This window comes from Tupaia chinensis, unplaced genomic scaffold (genome assembly GCF_000334495.1).
Source record: "Tupaia chinensis unplaced genomic scaffold, TupChi_1.0 Scaffold000364_1, whole genome shotgun sequence".
NCBI lineage: Eukaryota > Metazoa > Chordata > Mammalia > Scandentia > Tupaiidae > Tupaia > Tupaia belangeri.
The window spans coordinates 1462056-1468055 of NW_006159861.1; positions in this window are offsets into that span (position 1 = coordinate 1462056).

Genomic DNA, 6000 nt, shown 5'->3' on the forward strand with positions numbered 1-6000 from the left:
ATTTGTGTCTGCTGCAGCAGACATTCCCCCCCATCCTGTGATTTTCTCCACAAGAAACAAGATGGATTTGACGTCTATGGAATTACTGAACCGAAGCCAGCAACTTACACACAGTTACTGGCCATAGTACTTGTCTCTGCATCTCCGTAAGATGAACCTAGGCGTGACTCAGCTGTGATTCAATAACCATCCATCTGCCCTTAGGAGGATTTAGATGGGGCTGTAATGCCACTTGCTGCCCCGCACTCACCAGCAATGGAGCTGTTGCTGGGGAGCTGCTCTGTGGGCCTGCAGGGAAGGAAAGCAAAATGGATTCGATTTCAGAGAGCATTCCAAGTTGCTGCTGTTTTTTTTATTTTTATTTTTATGTTTTTGAATTTTTTTTTTACCTGTTTTCTGATAGGGGCAACAGTTTTTGTTTCTACTTCAAAGATACATTTTTTTCCAATATGCAAGTCTGCATGAACACTATGAATATTTTGTCCCCCACACACCTTTGTTCATCAGTCCTGTAGTCAGATATACTCAGTCGAATCCCCTTTAATCTACTATTCCAACCAGGACACATGCTTTCCAATTTATAACATAGTTCTTCTTCCAGATTTTTGATTTCTATCAATGCCTAATGAGCCTACACAATTTCTCATTGACTGAATTATATATATTTTTGAGAGGTTTTTGCTATAGGGTGCATGCGCTCGTCAAAAAGAGAGATAGAGAGCGAGAAATCACCCCCTGGGGAGGATGGCCATGCCGCAATTCCTTCTCCTCCTTTCTCCTCTCGGGATCTTGGGCACGCACACACACATGCCCGGCGTGAGTTTAAGCCACCAGGTCCAGGACACGAACCTCGGTTGACTACATGGGAGTCCAGCGACATAGCCATTACGCTAACTGCTGGTCCCTGAATTATATAATTTTAAGAACCTAGGGCAACCTATAAATATTGTGAAACAAAAGTGAAAGTGTATTTTTAAAATCATTTTTACAATAAAACAGTTTCTTTTCTTAGCTTTCCTGGCTCCTTGTTCACCTTCTTTCTCTCTTAACTAATTTGTTCTCACATCAAGAACATTTCTTGGAGGACATAGAGTTAGCGTAATGGCTATGTCACTGGACTCCCATGTAGTCGACCACGGTTTGAGTCCTGGACCCAGTGGCTTAAACTCACCCTGGGCGTGTGGGCGTGCATGTCCAGGATCCCAAGGGGAGAATGGAGGAGAAGGGATTGCGGCATGGCCATACCCCCCGGGGGGTGATTTCTCGCTTTCTGTCTCTCTGTCTCTCTGGCGAGCACATGCACCGTATAACAAAAACGTCTCCAAAGAAGAAAGAAAAAGGAAAAAGAAAAAGAACATTCCTTGGGATCAGTAGAGTTAGCGTAATGGCTATGTCTCTGAACTCCCAGGTAGTTGAATGCGGTTCGAGTCCCAGGTGCATGTGCATATGTGCCCAAGATCCCGAGAGGAGAATAGAGGAGAAGGGATTGTGGCATGGCCATCCCCCTGGGGGGTGATTTCTCGCTTTCTGTCTCCCTGTCCCTCTCTGTCTTTCTGGTGAACACATGTGCCCTATAGCAAAAGAAAAACCTCCCCCCAAAAAAATCCCTTTAGGCCAGAGACCTATCACACCACTTGGCATGTAATATTGGATTGACACCAAGTAACTATTGAGTAACTGTCAAGGAAAAAGCCTTTTTCTTCCTAACTCTCCTCCTGTTATATTTTTACACATGGCTTCTTATAGCCTACTGTCTGATTCGTGACAGAACCTCTTCTTAACAGACACACACTCATGGACCGTAGCCTTATGTTAAACTTACGCAAATGCACATTGACACCCGTAACAAGAAAAGTGATCGGATCTGAAGAGCACGGCTTGTCCTCTTCCTGGAAGCCTCCCCAGGAGAGCAGCCATGGGAGCTGGGCCCTGCTGTGCCATGGCCTGTCTTGGGGCTGAGCATCTCCCTGTAAATCCACAATGGAATGGAATTCTCTTGTTGAAAGATATAAAAATGTCAGCTAACGTTGTATGGCTCTCAGGTAAAGAACTAATGGCCCACTCCTAGTGGGTGAAACTGTTACTGTTTGCAATTAATGACGGTGAGTAGGTGTGTGTTTTCAATGTGGCATTTCCTAAGTTATTTCCAAGAGCCTTTTCTTCCTCATTGAAGAACCCAATTCATCATAAACTGAGACTTTATGGTATAAGTTCTAAGTATAGAACTCTTACAAATGAATATGCATGTCCAAAGCTAAATGATGAAATATATATTACATAGGGATCTTATTGCTCAGTTTGGTTTTATGGTCCAAGCTACACAGGAGAGAAAAACTCACACATTCTTCAATCTCATTTGGAGACGCTGGAATTAGCACATTGTCTTCTCTGCTGCTCTCCTACATCCTCTAGTAATGGACTACGACCTGACACAGGAATCCAGGGATGTAATGTGGACTCTTTTTACAGAGGCCCAAGGCACCTGGACACTTTCCTGACTCTTGGAAATTTAGAGAGACTTGGGCTGAAACCGCCATTTCCTGATCAGTGCAGGTTGGTCTAGAACCATCCCCCAAGCCGCTGCTCCAAGGACAGACCGGACAAGTCTTTGTCTCTTGCCAGCTTTCCCAGAAACTCCAACTACACAAGAGAGCCATGGACTTCCTGGCCAGTTTACCGACATTAGTGGGTAACAAGACAGAAGTGTTTCATGTCCCATAAGGCATTTTCCCCTGGTCCCCAGGCCTTCCCTGTTTTCCTTTGATCTCTGAGTTCGGCAGCAAGAGCTCTCTCATTTCCTTGTGTATAGGTCACGTGGGAAGGGTTATTCTCATGTTCTTAGTGTATTTACGTGACAAGCAATCCCTTTTTCCTACTGAAAAATATTTGATGTCACTTGATAGTTTCTTTCTCATAGGGGAGATAAAAGTCATTAGGGCCATTTATTTGTTGCAATTAAACGTCCTTTGTTTATTTGTTTATTTATCTATTTGTATGTTGTCATTATTATGTTCCCAGGTCAAGGACTTGAACTGTGGCTGGCCATGTGCGGATCCAGCACCTTAACCACCATGCCACCCCCTGGCCCCTAAACTTCCTTTGACTCACAGTGTGATGGTGATCTTCTAATTTCTCTGGGAAGTTGTTTGGGATCCTCCACCCCGTCCCTGCAGATGTCTGGTTCATTCTGACAGCACTTTCAGATTTGCTAGGGCTTAGCTGCTAGTAGCAGACATGGGGCCAAAGTATCAGGATTTGAGAGTTTGGGTGGCCTGATGGAGCTTCTGGGCTGATCCTAGTCAACTGTTTTTAATTAGACTTTAGTATTATTATTATGTTTTGGAGTGGATTTTGCTATAAGGCACATGCGCTCACCAGAAAGACAGAGAGAGACAGAGACAGAAAATGAGAAATCACCCCCCAGGGGGGATGGCCACGCCGCAATCCCTTCTCCTCCATTCTCCTTTCGGAATCTTGGGCACACACGCACACGTGCCTGGTGTGAGTTTAAGCCACTGGATCGGGGACTAAAACCATGGTCAACTACACGGGAGTCCAGGGACAGCCACTACACCGACTGCTAGTTCCTATTATCATTATTTTTTAGGAGGAGCTGTAGGTCCAGAGCAAAGTTAAAGAGGACGGTACACAGATTTTTCTATAAACCCTAGCCCTGAATGATGAATAGCCCCTCCCCCCCAGTCAGTACGTCCCTCCAGAGTGCTACAAATAGTAGAATCAAGGAGCCTATGGTAAGATGCTATCCCCGAAGTCCATAGTTTACATTAGGGGTCACTCCTGCCATTGTGTCTTCTCCAGGTTTAGACAAATGTATGGACCCATTATCACAATAGCATACAAAGCAGTTTTGTTGCTGCATAAAACTAAAGGAAAAGAAAAGCGAGTAAGTAACTGAACTAACAGAATAAGCGAGAATGGGGTCATTCTTAAACCAAAATAGACATTCATCTTTAAATTTAAAAATTAAATAATAGTGATTTCTAAAAGTCGTTCTCCCAACAATGCATGTACTATCCTTTAATTTTATTTTAAATTTAGAAACCAAGGCAAATCCATAAGGAAGTGGGAAGCACTCTAAAAGAATTTTTATTTCCTGTCCATTTGAAAGTAACTGCTGATCTGATGTCACACCATCCCAGAATACTCCCAAGACAGCCGCATTAGACTGAAACTCAGAGACATTTACACGGATTCATCACCGCCATCCAATTCACAGCCCCCATTAAAATTTCACCGATCGTTTCAATAAAAAGCCTTTCTTGCAAACGGAGTGCAGAATCAAGCACTGCTTTTAGTTGTGAGGTGTCTTTAGCCTCTTCCGGTCTGGAAGTTTCTCCGCATTATTTTATTCCTTTCACGCCTCTTGCATTTGTTCCTACTGCAGAGTACTTTGGTGTTTGGTGTTCGCTCTGTTTTAGACTGCCTTTCTGTTGGATTTTTCTTTTCCCCCTGATCCTTCCTCCTTATTCGACTCTGTTTCCGTACCTTAGACAGGAATGCTACAGAAACGGTGCTTCGCTTTGTTCTAGTCAACCCATTAGGTGGTTGCGTAATTTTGGTTTGTTTTATTACTGAAAATAGTACTCAGTTATCAAGTAAAGTGTACCTGTCTGACTTCTCCATTTTAAAGGTGTTTTTTTTTTTCCTACTTTTGAAGAGATACGGATTTTGTAGGAACCTACTGTAGAACTATATAAATAGTTGAAGTTTTAAGTTCAGACAATTTTACCTCCTTGGCTTGTTTATACCTGTGTAAGCATGGCTTCTTATTTGTTAACTGTTTCATAATCCAGGGCTATTGTTTCTGGTTTTGTTTTTCATGACACTCATGTGGCTGCCAACCTGGGCAGTGGGAGCCCCTTGAAACTGGCTTCAGTGTCCTCTTGGCATGTCTCTGTCTTTCTTTTGCTTCTTTGTGTTCTGGCTCAGCAGCACTTTTCAAATTCATTTTGTGCGTTCCCTGTCTGAGTAGTAGAATGGGTATATCTCTCCAGGGAACTCTGGTTCCTCTTGGAGAAGAGTGTACTCAGACGTCATAATCTAACGCCAGGTGTGCTCACTGCATGGGTGTGGTGCTACTTCTAGGTTCTCTCAATAGACAGAAAATAGGGACCAGCAGTTGGCGTAATGGCTATGTCGCTGAACTCCCACGTAGTCCACAGCAGTTCAAGTCCCGGACCCGGTGCCTTAAACTCACGCCGGGCATGTGTGCATACGTGCCCAAGATCCCAAGAGGAGAATGGAGGAGAAGGGATTGCAGCGTGACCATCCCTCCTGGGGGGTGATTTCTCACTTTCTATCTCTCTGTCTTTCTGGTGAGCACATGTACCCTATAGCAAAAAACCTCTAAATAAAAAAAGAGATATAAAATACACTATGCACGCACACACTCATGGGCATCTACATGTGCTTTTGCGTGGATTCCACTATCCATAAAGCCTGTGTAGCCTGAATTCACACTGATATTTTTAATTTCAGTTCCGCACTTCAGGGTTTATCCTATTTAGATTTCCTTTCCTTTCTTCCCTTACAGTGAAAATCGCAGATACCATTACCTTCGATACATATTTAGTGGTTCGATCCCCAAGTATGCAACCAATCTCATGCCCGCATGGCCACCCCTCCCTGTAGTTGCTTTCTGAGCCCTGCAGAGACTAGATCCTATTCATGGCTTTGGGACCCACTGCCTCAACAATGCCTTCCTTGTGCACCTCAGCTCTGACCCCTCATATCAAAGCGCCTTCTACACAGATGTCCTGCCTGCCATATTTGGGCTACAAATCTTTACACCTCTCTGGCCTATCTGAAGACTCCTTTCTCACCCGGGTGTACTTTTACACCCCAAGCCAGGCTGACCCTTGTACAGATCTTGCCTCACTTGGGCTCTGACTCTAGCAGGAGTGTTCCCTGTGTAGAATATTCTCTCATTGCTTGTTCTCTGAAACCCTGCAGCAGGACCCTGCACTTGGGTCTCACCCT